At 44.1% G+C, this 24497-nt stretch overlaps 1 protein-coding gene across 4 annotated transcripts in view; it reads left to right on the top strand.

The window, feature by feature from the left end:
• SNX10 (sorting nexin 10) overlaps nucleotides 1-24497 on the top strand; it is an 83376-nt gene that overhangs the window by 3607 nt on the left and 55272 nt on the right. The gene's annotated exons all lie outside the window — the stretch shown is intronic.

Genomic DNA, 24497 nt, shown 5'->3' with positions numbered 1-24497 from the left:
TGAGGCTACCAAGGCCCAATGGAGAGGCAGAATAACTTAATCTGAACTACACAGCTAATTAGAGGTAAAAAGGGGACTCAAACTCAGGTGCCTGAACTTCCAGTCTCATATTCTTTCCATTATAGCCTGATAGTTCCCTGTGGATTAAGTGGTGCCAGATCAATAAATTATGATTTGCTAGAGACCCCCAGCTCTCTCACCAAGCTGTCCGATGCATGAGGCCAGCAAAGCTGCCTGGAAGTGCCTGTCAAAATATGACATCGTTTAGCATGTGATCCTGTTAGCTGAGCCACTTTACTCTGATTTGGTATGGGAATCTACAACTCGGAGAGATGTGAGCCAGGAAAAGAAAAGCTGTTTGGGGAGAAGAAGAGGAATGTTGCAGACATGCATTGGTTGAGGCACAGGCAGCCATTCAGACCTCTTGGTAGAATTGTCGTATTGGAAAGTTTTTGCTAAGAGATTTAGAAATTCAAACAAAATTCCCTGGGCCGGGTGTGGTGGCACATGCCTGTAGTCTCAGCTACTTAAGAAGCTGAGGTGGGAGGATCGCTTGAGCCCAGGAGGTTGAGCCTGCAGTGAGCTGTGATTGCACCATTGTACTGCAGCTTGCACAACAGAATTAGACTGTCTCATAAATCAATCAATCAATCAATAAATAAATAAATACAAATAACCCCCAAATTCCCTAAAGTCTGAGATTTTTGCATAGTATGTGGCTCACTGGAAAGTAAGCCATCTCCTGGCTGAAGGTTGATGCTCCAATGACAAAAGAAGACTAAAAGAGTTGGGTTGTGGTGGCTCACACCTGTAATCTCAGTGACTGAGGAGGCTGAGGTGGGAGGATTGCTTGAGGTCAGGACTTCGAGACCAGCTTGGGCAAAAGCTGGGTGTGGTGGCACACCTGTAGTCCTAGCTTCTTGGGAGGTCGAGGTAGGAGGATCACTTGGGCCTAGGAGCTGGAGGCTGCAGTGAGCCATGATCTCACCACTATACTCCAGCCTGGGTGACAGAGTGAGACCCCAACTCTAAAAAGAAATAATAATGATAAGAAAAATAAGAAAAGCCTAAGAGGTAATGAGACCTTTAATAGTTTAGGCCAGACTTTTAACACGACTTAAATTTTACAAACTGATAATAATAAAGCTTACCTGGAAAATAGATTTGTACTAGTAGGCAATACATTTTTGAAAAAGAATATTGAGGAGAGGCTTGTTCAGCCAGCTATCAAAATATATCACCTGGAGGTAGGACGAGGTGGCTCACGCCTGTAATCTTAGTGCTTTGGGAGGCTGAAGCCGAGGATTGCTTGAGGCCAGGAGTTCAAGACAAGCCTGGGCAACATAGACCCCATGTCTAAAAAAAATTTTAAAAAGTATATATCATCTGGGACTACAAATAGAAAGTCGAGAAATGGTTCCATTGTAAAGACAGGAATTGAGTGTATGATAAAATGGACTGTTATTAAGTCTGTTGGGAAAATTGCCTCTCAATTTGGAAAAGATTAGATCCCTGATTCATACCATTCACAAAAGTAAATTCCATTTAAAGATTAAATGTCAAAACCAAAATTATAAATATTAAAATATATGTAAATATAGAAGATGGTTTTAAAGAGCTGTTTGTTGTTTTGAGACAGAGTCTCGCTCTGTAGCCCAAGCTGGAGTGCAGTGGCACAATCTCAGATCACTGCAACGTCTGCCTCCTGGGTTCAGGAAGTTCTCTGCATCAGCCTCCCAAGTAGCTGGGGTTATAGGCACCCACCACCACACCTGGCTAGTTTTTTTACTTTTAGTAGAGACAGGGTTTCATCATCTTGGCCAGGCTGGTCTTGAACTCCTGACCTCGTGATCCGCCCGTCTCGGCCTCCCAAAGTGCTGGGATTACAGGAATAAGGCACCGCGGCTGGCCAGGAGATGGTTTCTAGAAATAACTTTGACATAGGAAAGACCTCAAGTTTAATAAAATTCAGAAACCATAAAGGAAAATATTGATAGACTTAATTTCATGAAAGATTATACTTCTTGTCTAGTAGTTTATTTGAACATGACCTTTGGCTACATTTCCCATCTTCACAGCTCAGGCACCCCCAATCTGTCCTTCCCCACTGCAGACTGGCAGGTGGGATTTCCCCCAGGTCACCCTCCTTCCTTCTTTCCTCACATCTTTCTTCCTCTGCAGGAAACAGATTTTTCAGGGCCTTCCATACCTGCCCCTTCGTTTGTCTCTCCTTAGTTATAAGTAATTTTTTAGAAATACATGTAAAATATCAAGAAATAATGGCTGCACCTCTGCCACCTCTCTCTCACCTCTTATTTCATAAAGCTGGCTCTATATGTTGCTTTACATGCCTTAGTATATGTTTATGGATATTATACATATTATAGCTATATATGTAACACATTTTTTAAAAAGGAAGAATATATTAATACCATAAACAAAGTTAAAAGGCAGATGACAGGGCTGGGCGCGGTGGCTCATGCCTGTGATCCCAGCACTTTGGGAGGCTGAGGCAGGTGGATACTTGAGGTCAGGAGTTCGAGACCAGCCTGGCCAACATAGTGAAAGCCCATCTCTACTGAAAATACAAAAATTAGCCGGGCATGGTGGCAGGTGCCTGTAATCCGAGTTACTGAGGCAGGAGAATCACTTGAACTCGGGAGGTGGAGGTTGCAGTGAGCCGAGATCGTGCCATTGCACTCCAGCTTGGGCAACAGAGCAAGACTCAGTCTCAAAAAAAAAAAAAAAAAAAAAAGGCAGATGACAAAGGAGTAAAGCAAATAGTTGCAATATCTATAACAGGCATGAACTCTTAGAAATCAATAGGAAAAACAATCCAGTAGGAATATGGGCAAAGGCTATTAATAGATAATTCACATATATATGTAAAAATGCTTAATCTCATTAATAATCAGATAAGTGTGGATTAAAAACCATGAAACCATTTTTGCTTAGGTTTGTAACATCCAGTGTTGATGAAGGTGTGGGAAAATAGATTGTCACTATATCTGGCGGAGAGTGTAAATTGGTACCATCTCTTGGAAAGGCACGTTAGCAGTATCCATACCATTTTAAAGTTTGCATACTTTCTGATGAGTACTTCCACTTCTAGGACCTTATCCCTCTGAAATACTTGCCTACTTGAAAAAAGGAAGTTGCTCCAAATGAGCCAAAATGGAAAATGTTCATTATGCATTATATTAGTCAGTTTGGGCTGCCATAACAAAATGCCATAGGCTGGGTGGCTTAAACAACAGAAGTTTATTTCTTAGGGTTTTGGAGGCTGGGAAATGCAGGCTGATTTGTTTCCTACTGAGAGTTCTCTCCCTGGCTTGCAGACAGCCGCCTTCCTGCTACGTCCTCACATGGTGGAAAAGGAGAGAAAGAGAACAAGCTCTTGGTGTCTCTGCTTGGTGTCTCACCAGTCCCATCACGAGGGCCCCACCCTTTTAACCTCATCTAAACCTAATCACCCCTCAGAGGCCCTGTTTCCAAATACCAACACACTGGGGGCTAGGGCTTTACTATATGCATTTTGGCAGGACACAATTCAACCTATACTGTATATTAAGTAATGAAAGCAAAGTGGAAGAACAGTGGGAGAAATATAATCTTATTTTTTGAAAAAATCTGGAAGGATGATATGTCCCTAATTGTAGATAGTCATTACCTATGGAGAGTGAGATTAGAAAGGGAAAGGGAATGGCATTATGGAGGATTTCAGCAATTTTTTTTTTTTTTTGAGATGGAGTCTCGCTCTGTTGCCCAGGCTGGAGTGCGGTGGTGCGATCTCGGCTCACTGCAACTTCTGCCTCCCGGGTTCAAGCGATTCTTCTGCCTCAGCCTCCTGAGTAGCTGGCATTACAGGCATGCACCACCACACTCAGCTAATTTTTGTATTTTTAGTAGAGACGGGGTTTCACCATGTTGGTCAGGCTGGTGGACCTTGTGATCCACCTGCTTCGGCCTCCCAAAGTGCTGGGATTACAGGTGTGAGCCACTGTGCCTGGCCTCCAGTTTTTTTTTCCAGCTTACTACAACCTCTGCCTCCCAAGTTCAAGCAGTTCTTCTGCCTTAGCCTCCCCAGTAGCTGGGATTACAGGTGAGCACCACCATACCCAGATAATTTTTGTATTTTTAGTAGAGACAGGGTTTCACCGTGTTGGCTGGTCTCGAACTCCTGACCTCGTGATCTGCCTGACTTGGCCTCCCAAACTGCTGGGATTACAGGTATGAGCCACCACATCTGGCCTATATTTCTATTTTTTTCCCCCAAACTTTGAAATAATTTTAATGTATAAAAAGTGCAGGCTGTGTGCAGTGGCTCACACCTGTAATCCCAGCCCTTTGGGAGGCTGAGGTGGGAGGATTGCTTGAGCCCGGGAATTTGAGATCAGCCTGGGCAACATAGTGAGACCCTGTCTCTGTTTTCAAAAAAACTTTTAAGAATAGAAAAGCTGGGCATGGTGGCTCACGCCTGTAATCCCAGCACTTTGGGAGGCTGAGGCGAGTGGATCTCCTGAGGTCAGGAGTTCAAGACCAGGCTGGCCGACATGGTGAAACCCTATCTCTACTAAAAATACAAAAATTAGCTGGGCATGGTGGTGCATGTCTGTAATCCCAGCCACTCGGGAGGCTGAGGCAGGAGAATTGCTTAAACCCAGGAGGTGGAGGTTGCAGCGAGCAGGGATTATGCCACTGCACTCCAGCCTGGGCAACAGAGCGAGACTCTGTCTCAAAAATAAATAAATAAAAATAAAACAAAGTGCCAAAATAATATATATTTATATTTTTTGGCTCAGGGGAGTAGAGACTGTGTCTTGCTGTGTTGCCCAGGCTTGGTCTCAAATTCCTGGCCTCAAGTGATCCTCCTGCCTTGGCTCCCAAAGGATTTAGGATTACAGGCATGAGCCACTATATCTAGCCCTAAATCTCTTATTTTTAAAGATAATAAGTCTGTTATCCTGAAATAAAATAATACTTAAAACCTGTGGAAAAAAATAACAAAATGATTTGAAGTATTAACAGGGCCCTCCTGCCTAGAGCCTCCCAGCTGAACTGCCTGGGGAGGGGTTGGTCTCTGCTAGAGTGGAAGACCTGGTCCTCTGAATTTCCAGGTGAGTGTTCCCAGTTGCCTTTTCTGCTACTTATTTTAAAAGGTTTATCCCAGCCTCCACCTCTGAAGGCAGGAGTTGTGTGCAGCAAGAGTATCGCTTAATTCAGAAGGGTGATTTACCCTGGATTTTGTGGTCTTTAAGTGCTTTAGAAGAATTAGGCTGAGCGCCGTGTCTCTCACTGTAATCTCAGCACTTTGGGGTGCTAAGGTGGGTGAATCACTTGAGCTCAGGAGTTCGAGACCAGCCTGGCCAACATGGCGAAACCCCATCTCTACTAAAAATACAAAAATTAGCCAGGTGTGGTGGTGAGCACCTGTAGTCCCAGCTACTCGGGAGGCTGCGATGGGAGAATCACTTGAGCCTGGGAGGTGGAGGTGGCAGTGAGCCGAGATTGTACCACTGTACTCTAGCCTGGGTGACAGAGTGATACTCTGTCTCAAAAAAAAAAAAAAAAAAAAAAAAAAAAAAGCCGTCATCTCTCAGTTTAGTTGTGTTTTCTGAGTATAGCTTAAAACTAGTTATGTTACTTTGTTACTTCATCATTGGTATTCATTGGTGTTTTCTCAGCATCACTATCCCTTCCCAGATCCCCCCAAAAACCACACACAGAGTGTATGTCTAACCAGGCTTTCTGGCATTAACAAGGCCAGATCTTATGTTATTCATTTATATAGTTAAATGTGTATATTCTCTTGTGCTCAAGAAAGCTGGCTGGTAAGGCAGAATTTATAATGAACTACAAATGTCATGTCCTTGATTTTTTCTTTTCCCTATGCGGTCTGAATCCCTTAGGAAGATACGAAAGGGAAGTCTTGAGCCCGTTTTTAGATTCAGGATGGAAAGGCCTAATAAATTCCTAATATCTTCCAAGGTGCTGTGCCTTAAGAAGCTTTGGATTCCTGGGGATGGGAGAACAAAAAAGAGGGTGAGGGGGAACCAAAGGGGGCACCAAAGGCCAAAGACAGATTTCACCCAGGACAAGTCCTGTGTCCAAGGAATGTGACAAGGCTTTCTGACATGCTTCCAGGAACATTTTGTGTTTATTTGGCATGGCATGTTTTAGGAAGGAGATGGAAACATTTATTCAATACTCACCATGTACCACACACTGTCCTGGGTACTTCAGTTTACATTATCTCATTATTCCTGTGATATAGGAGATACTACAGCCATTTTCGACAATTCAGAGATATTTCATGACTTGAACAAGTGGAGGAGACAGGATTTGAGCCAACAGCTGTTCCCATACCCATTTTTTTTCCAGTACTTTATTTTAAGAGTCCCACCATTGGGTTTGCTTTTAGAGCCAAGATGCTCTCTCTCTGATTTAAAAGTTTTTTATTAAGGGAAAAATTTAAAAGTCATACTGGGTACATCATTAGGCACAGGACTGAGGTTTCCACTTCTGATCCTCAAACATAATCCATGTAGATTATAAAAGGCTGTAACTTGGGGACTGGGTCATACATTTTTTCCCTTATACCATAGACAACCAGGGCTTTGTAAAATACCTCAGAGCATTTTAACTTTGACATCAGTGGTGTGAGGTTATTTTCATCTCCTTTTTTTCCAATCTCCTTTCCCATTTTCCATCTCAGGTGTGCATTTTCCTTCTTTGTGCCTTTTTATGCTTCCTTGATTCTGCAAAGGTCCCTTTAGCATGTGGCCAAAGTTCTCTGGGTATCAGAGAAACAGAAAGACCCATCTCAAGCTGTGTAGGCCCAGAATCTTATACAGCTCTCATCAGTGTAGGGCACTTGCCCTGATGTGACCTTGAGAGCCAACTCCTTTGCAGGCAGGAGATGGACTCTACCCAGGCTGGCACCAGCAGTGACAATGGGGGCCACCTCTGCAGCCCCAAGACAACCCCACCTCAGCACTGTGTTTCCATTCACATGGTCTCCTTCTGTGTGCAGCAAGCCTCCTCTTTCACATTTTTGTACAGCTTCTCTCTTAAGCACAGTACGCCTCAGCCTGGCCTACGTATAGCCCAGGACCCTTGGGTAATACCTTACTCGTCTTGTGTGTTGTGCACTCTTATCCTTTGTTTTCACCAGCATGGCTGCTTTCTGCAGGGTGCACCCTCGGTTTCTGTTACTCCCTGCTCCCTGGTGACCACTTTTGCTGCATACCCACAAAGGCTGGGCTTGGAGTTCTGACCCCAGTTTTGCCATCTCTAGGCAAAATCTATTTCTGGCCTGGCAGGGTGGTTCCCAGCACTTTGGGAGGCCGAGGCGGGTGGATCACCTGAGGCCAGGAGTTTGAGACCAGCATGGCCAACATGGTGGGAGGGCGACGGAGGTTGCAGTGAGCCGAAATCACACTGCACTCCAGCCTGGGTGACAGAGTGAGACTCCGTCTCAAAAAAAAAAAAAAAAAAAATCCCAAAAAACCTGTTTCTGATAGTCTCAGAAATGAGAGAGAGAGAGAGAGGACCCTAAAGGAAGGGAGATCAGAGGTAACACATTGATTAAGAATCCTCCTCAGCTAAAATCAGCTACTAAGAATTAGAATGCATTAGCTTCAACTCTGTTGGTGGCAGATCCCCTAAAGTCTTTGAAAGGCTTTGTCATGATTCTTTCAAGCTTTACAGTATTCTTGCAAATTCATCCCTTTGTGCTTCAGCTGTTGCTGGTTTTAAAGAAGAGAAACTTTCCTAAGTTAGCATTGGAGTTGGGGGCTTAATGTGAGGATACTACAGACAACTCAAAGGCAACTGCTTGGAACTGCTTTGCACTTTCATTCCTCTCCCAAGGCCCAAGGCCTCTAACTCCCCCTCGCTGTTTCTCTGGCTGGGGCTTCTCTACTTGCACATGGTTCAGTGTGGCCTGCCTGGCCCTGCCTGCACATGGCTTCCCATCCAAGGGCTCGTTGCCCTCTGATGCAGTCTTTCAGGCTCCCCCGACCCTCTTGGTACATTTTTGTCTTCATCATGCCGAACTCCTCAGCTTTCCTCTACTCATCTGGCCACTCTGCTCCATTCCCTTACTTGTTCCTCTGGTTTCTCTGATTCCTCCAATTGACAGCTCCTTGGGGCCTGTTCTGAGCCCTCTTCTTTTCTGTATGTTTTCTCCCTAGATCTGTGGTTTTCCAACATTTTTGTGCATAGGAATTATCTGGAAAACTTGTTAAGGCAGATTTCTGGGTCTCAGTATTCCAATTCAGTAGTTCTAGGATGAGACCTAGGAACTTGTATCTTATTCCTGGGTGATCCAGAGGCTATGACACACTCAGGACAAGCTGGTTTCATTCTATGACTTTAGGTGTTGTTAATAAACTACTAATTCCCTGGTGGGGATATCTAGCTCTCTTGAGAGCTCCAGGTTTAGATATTTAACATTGAATTTGACTGTGGCTTCTTGGGTTTGTCACAGACATTTCATATTAACTTGCCCAGTACTTGATCCTCTCCCCAGTTTTGTAAGGGCCTAACACTTACATAGTTTCGGGTCCTCTGTAAGAAAAGGAACATAGAATTGAGAATACAAAGCGAGATGTGAGAACGTGGTGGTGCACTGTGCAGATTAGGGCTTGGAAACTTGGCTTCTGTAGCCTTGGGTCATTCCTCCTCGGCTTGCCTACTCATCCCAACACCGTCTTCTCCAGCCTTCCCCATCTGAATGAAGGCCTATGCCTTCCATTTGTTTGTTTAGACCAGAAACCTAGGAGCCATTTCTCATCTTCAGCCCACTTCTGAGCCCTCTGAAGGTCTTGCTTGATTCTCCAATTCAGTACCCCCTTGCCCCGAATCTCAGATTGCCATTGTTACTTTCCTATTAGCTTCTGATCGAGTCTCTCTGGTTCCACTTTGTTCCCCTCCAATCTAATTTCCAGAGGCAGACAGAGCAATCTTTTAAAGTACATCAGAACCTGTCACTCCCGTCCTGCCATGTGTCCATAGAAATGGCTGAGCCTGGTGGCAGGGCCAGGGGTGTGGGCAGATGGGAGAGGGTCAGGGTTGGGATTACACCGCACAAGCTTGACCGTCCTGGAACCTTGAAAGAAGTGGGGGTGTGCCTGGGGAGGTATACAAGAATTATCAACTGCACTTGTTTGTTTCAGTCCCACTTTACCACATTTCATTGGAAGAACTTGAGCTGTGTAAGGCTTGTGAACACAAATGGGGATGGGTACTCCCTAATTCTTTGCTTTTCAGTGCATTCCTGTGGCATTTGATGCTAAATAGTGCAATCAAACTGTTTAATTACTTTTGGGGAAGAATCACACATTCTCTTTTAACCCCGGTGTCATCTTTTAACGCCGGGTTCCTTAATCTCCTTAGAGAGCTGATTAAGCTTGGTGAGAACCCACAGGTCCATGGCCCAGGGAAATCCAAAGCCCTGCCCAGGTTTTCTGCGAATTCTCTGGAGGAGGGGGTGGATGGGGGAGGCCTCATGTGCTTTCTTTTTTACCTTGGTGTCTGCCCCGACACAAACTCAGCCCCTTCCCTCATGGATGCAGAAATCCACCACCACTACTACCATGTGTTTTGTTAGTTGAGTGGACTTCACTGGGTTAGTGGAGAAGTCACCCTGTGGGGCTCCTGACCTTGCATAGTCTCCTGGGTCCCTCTTTCCTCCTCTCATCCCTACCCCTCACTCCATCCCCCTCACTTGTCCATGAGCTCCAGTCTTCTTCCTCTGTAACTATGGATACTCCCCAGTTCCCTCTTCAACTTACAAACCCAAGTCAAAGTACAGGGCAGAACAAAGGGCTTTATATGTAGGGAACCAACACTCCTTAGAAGTTATAAATACAAACACACACAAAAGAGTTTTCTATCACACTGTAATTATCTTCCCCTTTCTCACTGATGTAGCAGCTCTTACTGTAGAGTGGCGTTTGGAAGAGCTGGGGAGAAGATGTGCTCTTCCTGCTGCCCCCGAAGGTCACTGTCTGGGTTAGGGGGCAGGCAGTGTTACTGTAGCTCTGGGCTCTGGAATCTCACAGCAAACAACTTGGGGTCTCTTCATCAGCTTGTCTGCAGATGATCAGACCCTGAGAAACTGAGCTCTTTCTGTCTAAACACACAGGAAACTTCCTATGTTGGGAAATCAGCTTAAAGATTTACAACCAGGCGCAGACCGGATGCTGCGATTTGCTAGTCACCTTGCTTTGCTAGTGGTTGGGAAACCTTGAAAAATGGTGGCGTCTATTTTGAGGACTTTGCCAAACTGAGTCTGTAGACAGACACATGTCAAATGCCCTTGGATTACAGTCATTATTGCCAGCAAGTAAGAGTTTAAGAATAATAACTTTGGCATTTCACCCACTTCTGTTATTTTAAAAATTATTTATTTATTTTAGACAGTCTCTCTCTGTCGCCCAGGCTGGAGTGCAGTGGCGCAATCGTGGGTCACTGCAGCCTCTGCCTCCCAAGGTTAAACGATTCTCGTGTCTCAGCCTCCTGAGTAGTTGGGACTACAGGCATGAGCCACCACACCTGGCTAATTTTTTTGTATTTTTTTTTTTTGTAGAGACGGGGTTTCGCCAGGTTGGCCAGGCTGGTCTCGAACTCCTGAGCTGAAGCGATCCGCCTACCTTGGCCTCCCAAAGTGCTGGGATTGCAGACGTGACCCACTGCACCCGGCCACATTTCACCCACTTTTTAAAAGGACTTTCTTGTGTTACTTATCTTAGGCTTCTTAGATCAAGGCCAGGCATTGGACATCCGTGAGTAAATGATCCAACTCTTGCAGGGAATGGCCACAGTGTGGCTGAGTTTCAGAACATTTAGATTTAAAATATTCTGCTCCCTAAATATTATTATCCTATCTGACAAAAAAGATGCTTGAAGAGAATTTTTTTTTTTTTTTTTTTTTTGAAACAGGGTCTTGTTTTGTCACTCAGGCTGGAGTGTAGTGATATGATCATGGCTCACTGCAGCTTCCTGAGCTCAGGTGATCTCCTACCTCAGCCTCCTGAGTGGCTGAGACTACAGGCACGCACCACCACGCCTGGCTAATGTTTTTGTATTTTTGTAGAAATGGGTTTCGTCATGTTACCCAGGTCTTGAACTCTTGGGCTCAAGTGATCCACCCACCTCAGCCTCCCAAAGCACTGGGATTACAGGCATGAGCCAGCGTGCCCAGACAGAAAATTTTTGTAAAGGAACAAATGCTCTGTGATCATGAGGAAGGCACCTCAGCGTTTTTCATGTTGGGGGTCCTGGGAAAGTCTGACAATGAACAGTGACTGCAGCTGGCACAGTCGGAGCCAGGCACAGGCCTCCATGCTTGCTCATTTGATCTTTACAGCAGATCATGAAGCAGGCAGTTATCTCCTCTTACAAATGAGAACACTGAAGCACAGAGATGAAGTAATTTGGGAAAGGGCAGAATGTGAATTCACAACCAGGTGGTCTGGAGTCAAATGCCTCACACTACTTTTACCACTCACTGTGCTCATCCTGCTCACTTTAGGGGGGCATTCCCCTCTAAACTGCTCCTCAGCAGTGGATCTTCATGACAGAGGCACCGTGAAGGAAAGAGGGTTATTTCCAGTGAGTTGCAATGCTTTTCCTTTAGAAAAGAGAATTTCTCTCTCTGTTTAAAAGCAGAACATTAAATGTTGAATTTTTTTCTCTCATCTGTATCCCTGTATCCTTTCCTTATCTCAGCCCCAAGCTGCTCTCCAGATGCCTAAAGACTGTCTCTCCCGTCTGGATGTCCCCAACACCCTAACATGTTCCAGTTTCTTTCTTACCTCTCAAAACAGCCCCCCTTTTCCAACTTCCCCATTCTGGGAACACCAGTCTTCTTCCAGTCACCCGGCCTGTGAGTCATCCTTGACTCCCTTTTCTCCATCATGCCCTGTGTCCAAGTTTTTCTTGTTGTTTATTCATTTATTTGTATTCTTTGAGATAGGATCTCACTCTGTCACCCAGACTGGAGTGCAGTGGCACGATCTCAGCTCGCTGCAACCTCTGCCTCCCAGGCTCAAGCCATCCTCCAACCTCAGCCTCCTGAGTAGCTGGGACTATGGGTGCGTGCCATGAAACCCAGCTAATTTTTGCATTTTTTTTTGTTTTTGTTCCAGAGATGGGGTTTTGCCATGTTGCCCAGGCTAGCATTCTTTTTTTTTTTTAATAGTCTTTATTTTTTAGAGCAGTTTTAGGTTCACAGCAAAAATGAAAGTACAGAGCTTCCCTGCTCCCCATAACCCACCTCTCCCATTACCAACATCAGCACCGCGGGGGTACGTTGGTAACAGTTGATGAACCTGCACTGATACATTATCATCACCCAAAGTGGACAGTCTGTAGTTTACCTTAGGCTTCGTTCTTGGTGTTGTATGTTCTATGGGTTTTGACAAATGTGCAATGCCATGTATCCACCATTATAGTATCACATCGAATTACTTCACTGCCCAGAAAACCTCGGCTCTGCTTCTTGTTGTTTTCCAGTGAGCTTCTCCATTTTTCCTGCCCACCTGAGTCCATGAGCTCTTCCTCTGGCTGGCGCATTCCATCAGTCTTTTGATGAAGCTCATGGCTTGTAATTTCTCTCCCTGGCAATCCTTCCAACACCCATCCCAGATGAATCACTGCCATCATGTCAAGCTTCCACTTCATCCCTGCCTTCCAACAGGATAGAAGTCCAAATTCCTCCTTTTGTTCTTCAGGGACTTCCCAATCCTAAAATGCTTACCACAGCCTGTGATATTATGATATATATGTTGGTTTTGCCCACAGTTCTTGGCCCATAAATCCCATAGCCCTTGTTACAGTGTTTGGGTGTTTTAGGCCTCAGAAGCAGGCCTCAGAAAACAGTACCTCTCCTGACTTTCTCCTGTTGTCCCTTCAACCTGCTCCTTTTTCTCCCCAAGGCTAATCTTCCCCTGTGTTTCCATAAAGAAATTCTCAGACTTACCTTGTCTGATTGTAGATCATAAGACCCTCATTTCAGGAGGGGTCCTGCCCTTTACCCTGGAGGAAGCAATGTTGCACCAAGTGGCCCAGAAGAATCTGAACAGACAGGACTTTCTGGGTTCCCCACTCAGTCTGTTAGTATTGGGTCATGCCCTTTTTGTCCAATCACATTTCTGCGTGGTTGCCTCTGCTTCAGTCATCCCTGTTCAATGAAGTCTGTGTAAAAGGCCCAAGAGGACAGGGTTTGGAGGGCTTCTGGAACGCTGAACACGTGGAGGTTCCTGGGGGGTGGTGCACCCGGGGAGGTATGGGAGCTCCATACCCATACCTTGTCCTGTGCGTCTCCATCTGTGTCCTTTGTACTATCCTTTATAATAAACCAGTAGTGAGTTTTGTGAGCCGCTCTAGCAAATTAATCAAACCCAAGGAGGAGGTCATGGGATCCCCACTTTATAGCCAGTGAGTCAGAAGCACAAGCGAAACAGCCTGGGGCTTGAGATGGGCACTTTAAGTGGGGGCAGTCATTTGGGTCTGAGCCTCAACCTCTGGGATCTGATAACGTCCCCAGGTAGGTAGGGTCAGAATTGAACTGGGTTGGAGGACACCCAGCTGGTATCTACTGCAGAGTTGATTGCTTGCTTGTTGGTGGGAAGAAGTCCCCACACACTTGGTCACAGCAATCTTCTATGTTGATTGATTGTCTTTGAGTAAGAGAATTAAAAAAAATGCTTTGAGTTTGAGTTTCTCAGACAGCTCTTCAGACAAACCTCCTTGTGATATTCTGCCAGCACAGCCCTCCATTCATGCGGGACTGGGCCCCTCACTTCTCCCAAACTCATTACTGCCTCTTAATCACCACAGGCTGGTTCTGTTTTCTCTGCCTGTCCTAATGCGAGCATCAAGACCTAGTCAAGCCCTGCCTTCTCCATGAAGCCTCCCCCTCCATTCTTCCCGTTAGCCCTGCTATCAGTGCAGTTCTTCTGGCACATCACAGTGAGCATTGCGTTAGAAGTGGCCTGTTTCATATCTGAGTCTTGACATCTTTAGGTATTAGAACTCAAGGAGTGTTACTTAATCATCCAAAAAAAAAAAAAAATCCCTCCCCAGGACCAAACCTTTCACGCTCACCCAGTCGGTTCTCAGTGATTATGTATTGGACTGACTTGCCACTGTCCTCTGCTTAGCCTTAGGTGGCCCTTCATAGCTAGTGACCCTAACCAGGTCTGCCGAGTGAATGCACTGCACTTTTCTCAGTATTACCTCTTTTCGGAAGATAAGTATTACGTCTTTTCAGGTATCCGGCTGTTGGCTTCTCCCAGGTTCATGTGTATGGGAAGAACTCTACCCCCAACCTTCATCCCTAAAGCATTTGAGCTGTTAATAACTCAGTTTGGGTTGGTATTTTTCACTCACTGCTGTCTTTTAAGCATTTATTTCTAAGGGGGATGCTTGGGTGCCCTGTTGGATGTAGGGGTACCTTGTGGTGAGGGTGAGGGCTCCTCTGAGTCTGGCTGCCTGGGCTGCGATCCTGGCTTCTTCACTTGATCAGCTGCACAGCCTTAGGTGCCTTTTCCTTATTTGCAAAATTGAAGTAGTAATGATACCTAGCTTCTGGGGCCCTTACCAGGATTAGATGAGATAATTCATGTTGCAAGCTTTGCATGGTGTCTGGGACATAGTAAACAATTTTTTTTGGTCTTGTTGCTGTTTTGGATTTTTAATGGCATAATTTTAACATTATTCCCCAGTCTCATCCTCCACAGTCCAGTGGAGTTAGTTTAGGAGGAAAGATAGAAAACAGAGGCCACTTCACTCTGAGCTGTTGCTGGCTAAATGCTTTCTTTCCTTACAAGACGAATGATTAACCATGAGTGGGCTCACAGGTGGCCTGGCGGGAGAGGCGGGCGGCTGTCAACCCATCTTCCCTTCCCAGGTGGTTGGGCTGCTTAGAAACTTGATGGAGATGCAGAAATGGAGAAAACCAGCTGGAACTCGTTCAATCAAATTTAATTTACTGCATATTTTCTGGGCACTGACAATATGCCAGGCACTGTGCTAAGTGCTAAAGTTATAAAGCGTAAATAATTTGGGCAAGGTCCCTGCCCTCAAGGGACTTCTCAGAGGACATATAATCCTCAAGAAAATAGATTAATAGATAAATAATAAATTAATATGGACTGCGACAAAGTCCGAGGAGAAAATGAAAGGATAGAGTTCCTAAGGGAGTCTGCTTTAGTGGGTGGTTAGGGAACCCTCTTTGGGGAGGTGGCCTTTAAACCAAGATCTGAAGCTGGGAAGAAGCCACCTTGGTGAGTTGGGGGTCGGGAGGTGGAAAGGGAAGAATGTGGAGAGAGCAGCAGCACGAGGGGCCTGAGGAAGGATCTGGCGAGGAACATTTTTTTTTTTTTTTTTTTTTTTTTTTGAGACAGAGTCTCGCTCTGTCGCCCAGGCTGGAGTGCAGTGGCACTATCTCGGCTCACTGCAAGCTCCGCCTCCTGGGGTTCATGCCATTCTCCTGTGTCAGCCTCCCGAGTAGCTGGAACTGCAGGCGCCCGCCACCACTCCTGGCTAATTTTTTGTATTTTTAGTAGAAATGGGGTTTCACCGTGTTAGCCAGGATGGTCTTGATCTCCGGACCTCGTGATCCGCCCACCTTGGCCTCCCAAAGTGCTGGGATTACAGGCGTGAGCCACCGCGCCCGGCCAAGCCGAGGAACTATTAATAGTCTGGTCACTGTGAAAAGACACTTGGAGTGTGCAGAAGAGCTTGGCTGAGGGGGTGTCCAGGGAACCGAAGGGGCGAGGCTTATAGGGATTGTGTAAGTGCATACCCCGTTATCTGGAACAGTGGTTAACATTTTTAAATTAAATTATTTTTCTTTATATTTTTGAGACAGGGTCTCGCTCTGTCGCCCAGGCTGGAATGCAATGGCACGATCTCAGCTCAGTACAACCTCCGCCTCTCGGGTTCAAGGATTCTCATGCCTCAGCCTCCCAAGTAGATGGGACTACAGGCATGCGCCACTAGGCCTGGCTAATTGTTATATTTTTAGTAGAGAGGGGTTTCACTGTATTGCCCAGGCTGGTCTGGAACCCCTGGGCTCAAGCGATTCTCCCACCTCGGCCTCCAAAAGTGCCTCTGCACCTGGCCAGTGGCTTAAAATTTTTTTCTATCATTGACATACTTGAGAAGGCATAAGATACTCTTGTAGTGTGGGGCTGTTGCACTGGGGGGAGGGAATTGTCAGGGTGAGTAGGGTTGAAAAGAGCCCCTGGTGATTTGGACATACCTTGCCTTCCATCTCTTCAAATTGAGAAACACAGCTCTTCACAGAATCCTTGGGCATCTGGGAACATTTACATATCTTACTTTTCAATTAAATTTTGAAGGGTTATAGAGGCACACTATAGGAACATGGAATTCTGTCAATTGATGAGAACATTGGCTCAGACCTCTGAGGCTGAGTCACTGTTTAATTGGATTACTGTGTGGCCCACTTAAATAAATACTGTCTTTGAATAGAAAAGTAATTTTATTTTGAAATTGTATGAACAAGACTTTGGAGACATCCTTTAAGATTTTCACGTATGTGGATGTTGCCCTTTTGTTGAGAGAGGCAGTGTCGAGGAGATAAGAGAACAGCTGGCATTGCGTTTGTGTCTGCACCAGGCTCTGTGGCTTTGGGCAGTGATTTAACTTCTCTGGTAAAATAGGACAAATAAGTCTTGCACTGCCTGCCTCATCAGCTGTCATGGAACAGTGCTTTATAAATTACACAATATCAGAAAACAAAAGTTACTTCAAAAAAATTAAATTTAGTTTCTGTACATTATGGCCCATAGCACATTACAGCCATAAATTACACAATATCAGAAGACAAAGGTTACTTCAAAAAATTAAATTTAGTTTCTGTACATTATGGCCCATAGCACATTATGGCAAGGATGTAATTCATGACCATGGAACAGAACTTTTCACTGTTCACAGATGACTGGTCTCTAGAAAAATCTAAAGGAGAATATTTTTATAACTTTGGAGTAGGAGTGGTCTTTGTAAGGATGGTGCAAAGCCTGGAAGCCATAAGGAAAACCTTCATGAAATTCATTATCTAATAAAAAGTATTGGCATAGCAACCACCATAAGCAAAACAAACAGATTACAAACCAGAAAAATATACTTGAACTTTATGTTACGTATTAAGGATTAAATACGAAAAGAACTCCTATGAACCAATAAGGAAAAGAACAGGAACTCTGTAAGAAAATGATTGAAAGACATAAACAATTTGTATAAAAGAAAATAGTGGCGCCGGGCGCGGTGGCTCAAGCCTGTAATCCCAGCACTTTGGGAGGCCGAGGCTGGCGGATCACAAGGTCGGGCGTTTGAGACCAGCCTGGCCAACATGGTGAAACCCCGTCTCTACTAAAAATACAAAAGTTAGCTGGGCATGGTGGCGCTTGCCTGTAATCCCAGCTACTCAAGAAGCTGAGGCAAGAGAATCGCTTGAACCTGGGAGGCGGAGGTTGCAGTGAGCCGAGATCATGCCACTGCACTCCAGCCTGGGCGACAGAGTGAGACTCCATCTCAAAAAAAAGAAAACAGTGGCACCTAAACACATGAAAAATGCTTGCTCTTATGCATAATTGAAAAAATACTAATTAAATCACATTGAAATAAGCCATTTTTTGCCTATCTAGGATTGACAAAGATAAAACATTTTGCAAACGGATCATGTTAGGGAAGATACAGGAAAACAACCCACTCACTTGTAAATACATTGCTTTGCCAATATGTTAATGATTCAGATGATCTGGCTTGATCCAGCAATTCCACTTACAGAAATTTATCCTTAGCTGTACTCACGCAGGTATTCACTGTGTACTGTTCATAGCAGCATGAGAATGTCTTATCAGTGGGTGCTGGTGAAATGAAGTGTGTTGCATTCACATCATGGAATAGTACACAGCCACAAAAAGAGAACGAGGCTAACTAAAAACCTTTAGCAGATACCTGCCCCCGCTTTTTTAAAAAAGAACATTTTATTGCGATTAGAATACTCACCAGGAGACCTACCCTCTTAACAAACTTTCCAGTGTATAATACAGTATTGTTAGCCATAGGTGCAATGTTGTACAGCAGATCTTTAGAGCTGCTTAATTAATCTAGTGGACTCCTGATCTTGTTAGAACCTGTAAACTGAAGTCTTTCTTCCCAATGCTATTGCTTCACTACCTGATGCACCTTTTTTGGCTGAGTTTGCTTAACTGAGCTTTTTGTGATTGTTTTGCCAGCATGGGAGGACCTGCTATATCTGGGACTCTATGCAAAGAATATTCAGAGGAATTATATGCCTTTAAAGGCTGCCTGTTAACAAAGGGTTAAATAATTTAGGCATTAGACGAATTGGAGGCCCTGCCAAACGAGTGTGGCTAAAGTCTGTCCTTTTCCTGAACATTCATGTAAGAAAACCCCACCCCCTGTTTGTCCCCACATTCTCTCTCCTCCTAAGGATCATTGTTCCCTTGTGGCATAATAATTTAAAAAAAAATGTGAAATTGAGCCGTCATCAGACTGGTAATGAAATCCTGAGTGCTGAAGAACCTGAATTTCTTTTTTCTTTTTCTTTTTTTTTCTGAGACGGAGCCTCACTCTATTGCCAGGCTGGAGTGCAGTGGAGGCACGATCTCGGCTCACTGCAACCTCCGCCTCCTGGGTTCAAGTGATTCTCCTGTCTCAGCCTCCCGAGTAGCTGGGGAGGCTACAGGCACATGCCACCACCCCACCTAATTTTTGTATTTTTAGTAGAGACGGGGTTTCCCCATGTTGGCCAGGCTGATCTCGAACTCCTGACCTCAGGTGATCCTCCCACCTCGGTCTCCTTTCAAAGTGCTGGGATTGCAGGTGTGAGCTGCCACGCCTGGCCCAAGAACCTGAATTTCTGACAGGTAACAAATACCATTTTCTTTTTTAAAAAGTTATTCCTTTTTAATTTTGTTAGACTGAAATGGCTTGTCTGTCAATATATTTTCAAAGGGTAGTCCATTCTTGTAAAGGACATAATGTGTCTACTGTTCATTTTTTTTTTTGAGATGGAGTCTCACTCTGTCGCCCCGGCTGGAGTGCAGTGGTGGTATCTCAGCTCACTGCAACCTCCGCCTCTGTTCAAACGATTCTCCTGCCTCAGCCTCCCGAGTAGCTGGGATTACAGGCATGTGTCACCATGCCTGGCTAATTTTTTGTATTTTTAGTAGATGGAGTTTTACCATGTTAGCCAGGCTGGCGATATTTTTATATTATGACTAAGTATAATATGGGTCCTGTGTGGCTTGTTTAAAATACATTGCTCTGAAACCCTTGGGCTTTTAATTGTTATATTGACTTGTGAATTTGCTGAGATTTAGCAACTATTTCCGTAGTATATGCAGTTCCCTTTTTTTCTAGTGGCTTTCAGTTTCATAGTTGAGTATCAAGAACATAGCCTGTGAACTGCATGGGATTCTGCATAAAGTATTTTAAGAAAAAAGAACAGGCCAGGCGTGGTGGCTCGTGCCTGTAATCCCAGCACTTTGGGAGGCTGAGGCGGGCCGATCACTTGAGGTCAGAGTTTGAGACCAGCCTGGCCAACAGGTGAAACCCTGTCTTTACTGAAAATACAAAGATTAGCTGTGTGTAGTGGCACACTCCTGTAGTCCCAGCTACTCAGGAGGCTGAGGCATAAGAATCACTTGAACCCGAAAGGCGGAGGTTGCAGTGAACTGAGATTGCGCCACTGTACTCCAGCCTGGGTGACCAAGTGAGACTCTGTCTCAAAAAAAAAAAAAAAACAAAAAACAACCAAGAAAGGGACTAGAAAGCAGATTAAAATAGCAGGAAAAAGAATCAAAATAGAAGCCATATGTAGTGAAAAGAGTCCACCAAAATGAATCAGAAAAGCAATTTAAACAAAATGTATTAATTGGATTGGTCAGGAGTAAATAATGAATTTGTATGTTTGGGTGCACAGAAAACCCTATAGATGTGATCATAGGAATATTTGTTTACAAGAGTTGAACCTAGGAACAAAGGCATTTTTCTAGATAACTATAATGCCATTATCATACTCTGGAAATTTAACTTTATACAATACATTATCTAATAAACAGGGTCACATTAATCTATGCCCATTTGTCCCAAAAGTGTCATAGCTTTTTAAAAATCACAAAATATGGCTGGGTGCGGTGGCTCATGCCTGTAATCCCAGCACTTTGGAAGGCTGAGGTGCGCAGATCACGAGGTCAGGAGATCGAGACCATCCTGGCTAACATGGTGAAACCCCGTCTCTACTAAAAATACAAAAAATTAGTCGGGCGTGGTGGCGGGTGCCTATAATCCCAGCTACTCGGGAGGCTGAGGCAGGAGAATGGCACGAACCCGGGAGGCGGAGGTTGCAGTGAGCTGAGGTTGCACCACTGCACTTCCAGCCTGGGCGACAGAGTGAGACTCCATCTCAAAAAAAAAAAAAAAAAAATTGCAAAATATTTGATAGGGTTTTAAAACTGCAAGATAGCTAATATAATACAAAATGAAGAGAATTTATATTTTCTATTAGAAAAGCAGTTTTAAAGGGGGTGCTTTCTTTTATGTAAATAAAATTGAAGCTGACAAATTTGAGATTTTATATTTTTATCAAATTTATATTTAGAAAGTATCTTTTGCAACTTATTTGCTTAAAATTATACCTAGAGTTGGCTGGGCGCGATGGCTCACTCCTGTAATCCCAGTACTTTGGGAGGCTGAGGCGGGTGGATCACAAGGTCAGGAGATCGAGACCATCCTGGCTAACAGGGTGAAACCCCGTCTCTACTAAACAAAATACAAAAACTAGCCAGGCGTGGTGGCAGGCACCTGTAGTCCCAGCTACTTTAGAGGCCGAGGCAGGAGAATGGCGTGAACCCTGGAGGCGGAGCTTGCAGTGAGCCGAGATCGCGCCACTGCCCTCGAGCCTGGGAGACAGAGCGAGACTCTGTCTCAAAAAAAAAAAAAAACAAAACCCTAGAGTAAAAAAAATGGGATCTCATTTCATTGCAGCAGATGACAACTTTGGATTCTTGGTCTAGCTTAATTAGTAAATTGGCTTAGAATCACATGATTTCAGACCTGACAGCAACCCAGGATTTTCCAGAAACCCAAGGTTATGGATGGGAACAATGAATCATTGGTGTGATTACATTATCCTTTAACCGTAATGGGTTTGCCTTGCATTAAGGGACCAGAGGGAAAGAAAGCATCTGTTCCTTAACTCTTGTGGCATTTCCACACTCAACTTCACTGGGCTTGTGCTAGTGGGGAAAAGAAATGACAAACTGTAGTTCTGTTTTTTGGTTTTAAGCCTAATAATAATAATTAATGGCAGCAATTACTATGTGCTTGTTATGAGCCAGGCTTTAGGCCAGGTGTTTTATACACATTAACTTCTTTGTACCTTGTAATAATTATATAGAATTAGGTTCTGTTGTTGATCACTGTTTTATAGATGAGGATACCGAGGCGCACAGAGGGTAAGCAGGTGGAGCAGGGTCACTTAGCCAGATTTGAGCCCAGAGTGGATGAACACTGGGCAGCCCATGCTTCATCAGTGCAGTGCCCTAAGCTGCTGAGTATTTCTGGGCGCTTCTTTTCTCCATTTATTCATGATGTCTGTGCGAATGTTTATGGAAAACCGATTACATACCTGATACTACTAAGATCAAGGCCGGAGATGCTAAATAAACAAGAATAGTGAGGAGCCATGCCATTTGTAATTTACGGTTTGGTGGGGCACAGACATTAATTCGGCATTTACCTGAATAAGGGTAATGATATTTTTATTCTCAGAATAATCTTTTATTCTTATGATAAGAGTTACAGAGGAAGATGATGGTACAAGGGAAGCTACTTAGGGAGAGCTGACCTTGTCGGAGGGAGTGAGAGCAACCGCCCTGGGTAGTGAGATTGTAACCAAGATTTGAAAAGTGAGTAGGGTTAACTAGTGACAGATGGATTTGAATTCCAGCATTGCCCTTGAGCACATTGGTCACTTTGTGGTGATGACCTTGAACAAGTTACTTTACCTCTCTAAGCCTTAGTATCTTCATCTGTGAAATGGGTGATTGTGAGAATTAACAACATACAACATACTCAGCACAAGGCCGATACATAGTCATCAGTAGTGGCAGTTTTTATTACTGTTGGCGTTTTCTGTTCGTTTTACTGGGAACTTAGAAGAGACACTTATTTAAGTCTCTTACTCTGTAGCAAGGACCACTAAATACCTGGGAATAATTAACTTGGAAAAATGGAAGCCTGAATGAATATTTAATGGTGATCTTCTTTGATCTTCTTTTTTTTTTTTTGAGACAGAGTCTCACTCTGTTGCCCAGGCTGGAGTGCAGTGGCACAATCTCGGCTCACTGGAACCTCTGCCTCTCGGGTTCAAGCGATTCTCCTGCCTCAGCCTCCTGCATAGCTGAGATTAAAGGTGCACACTACCACACCCAGCTAATTTTTGTGTTTATAGTAGAGACGGGGTTTCACCATATTGGCCAGACTGGTCTTGAACTCCTGACTTCATAATCTGCCTGCCTCGGCCTCTCAAAGTGCTGGGATTACAGGCGTGAGCCACCACGCCCGGCTTTCATGGTGATCTTCTAATAGGCCAAATGTCCTCGGCATCTAGGATATGGGAAAGGCCTTTATGGGACTGTTGGTTTGAAGACACATTCAGAGTGGAGCTTCCTTGAAAGCAATTGGAGTATGCCCAGAATATACTAGAATTTTAAGACGCAAATGTTAGATCACATCGCCTACATTTCTGATGGTAGTCAATCTTGAATAGCCAGGCTAACGCATATTTCCTGTACCAATAGCCGTACACTATTTGCCCAGTGATTTTTTTTTTCCACAATGTTTGCAGGTATATGTGGTTATTTCTTATAGCTAAGTGTGCAGGGATCCTTGTGCATCCTTTGAGAAAGGCGAGTCTTGCTTTTGTCTCTCTGGTCTGTGAAGATGTACGTGTATATGCAGATATCCAGTCCAGCTTTTTTATTGGAATAATATCGTTTTTTACTCCTTCCATTGTTCTTATATTTTGAAGAAAAAAGTACCAATGATTCAGCCAGTGGTCATACTTATTTATTATTGTTATTATTATTATTTGAGACAGGGTTTCATTCTGTTGCCCAGGTTGGAGTGCAATGGCGAGATCATGGCTCACTGCAATCTCTGCCTCCTGGGCTCAAGCAGTCTTCCCATCTTAGCCTACCGGGTAGCTGGGACTACAGGTGCCTGCCAAAAAAATGCTTGGCTAATTTTTGTGTTTTTTGTAGACATGGGGTTTTGCCATGTTGCCCAGGCTGGTTTCGAACTTCAGACTCAAGTGATCTGTTCGCCTTGGCCTCCCAAAGTGCTGGGATTACAGGCATGAGCCACTACACCCAGCCCATACTTAATTTTTCTTGTATACTTCCTAAGTGCTTTAAGTACATTATCTGATTTAATCCTTCTAGTAGCCATATGAAAGAGGCACTTTTTCTCCACATGAGATCCCTTTTTCTCCAAGAGAATATTGAGGCTTTCTTAGAGAGGTTAAGTAACTTGTTCAAGTTCACACAGCCATGAGTGGCATAGTTGGGGGTTCGAACCCAGATATGAATGACTTCAAACCTGAACTCTAAACTTTGATGCTGCCTTTCAAGCTAGTTATTGAAGATGATCAAACCCCTGTGTCAGTGGAGGAAGGGAGGTCTGTGTCAAGAGATTTATTATACTTCTGTGGTCATAAGAGTGGCTTATGAACAATGTCATGTCTGAAAAGCATTGGGAAGCTTGTTGAATTTAGATTTATTCACTGAATCAGTAGACGTAGATATTGTAGCAGTATCTTTCTAGGCTATTATCTCCTCCTTGAGGAACTCTGGTATATAACAACTGAAAATTAAATATACTTATGAAATGTTAGGAGTTTATGTTTAAAATAGCATTTTTACTTCTTCCTCATTCTTGCCATTTCTGTTCTTCAGTTTCTATGTTAACTGCTTTGCCATTTTCAGGTCAACTACTGTTTGTTGCCTTAAATCTATCTGGGAGCTGCTTCAAATCCATTTGGAAGCAAGGGGAGGATACATTATAAGTAAAAGATATGTTCAGAGATGGGTGGAGTTGGAAAGACATATCAGTGAGACCGAAGGCCAGTAAAGCTTTTGTCTGTCAGCATCTGATATCACTACAAACATATTGGTCTGGGCTTAGCTTGCTTCTAGACCATCTGGATTTATCTTCAGCTGAGCTAAACCTAGGAAAAAAGAAAAAAAAAACTCATTTGGATTTGCTCTGCAGTTCTTATTTTGTTTTCCTTCTAATGCAAACCCTGCTTCAAAAATTAAGTGTTGATTTTGACTGATGATAACAAAACAAAAATACAACCTGATGTGCTAGCTAAGGCAGGGGGAAATGACAAAAGCCTCAGAGAGCAGGAGCCAAGTGTTCACTTC

This window comes from Pongo abelii, chromosome 6, assembly GCF_028885655.2.
Source record: "Pongo abelii isolate AG06213 chromosome 6, NHGRI_mPonAbe1-v2.0_pri, whole genome shotgun sequence".
Taxonomy (NCBI): Eukaryota; Metazoa; Chordata; class Mammalia; order Primates; family Hominidae; genus Pongo; species Pongo abelii.
The sequence above is the reverse complement of the archived record's forward strand: the minus strand, read 5'-3'. Positions and strand labels throughout refer to the sequence as shown.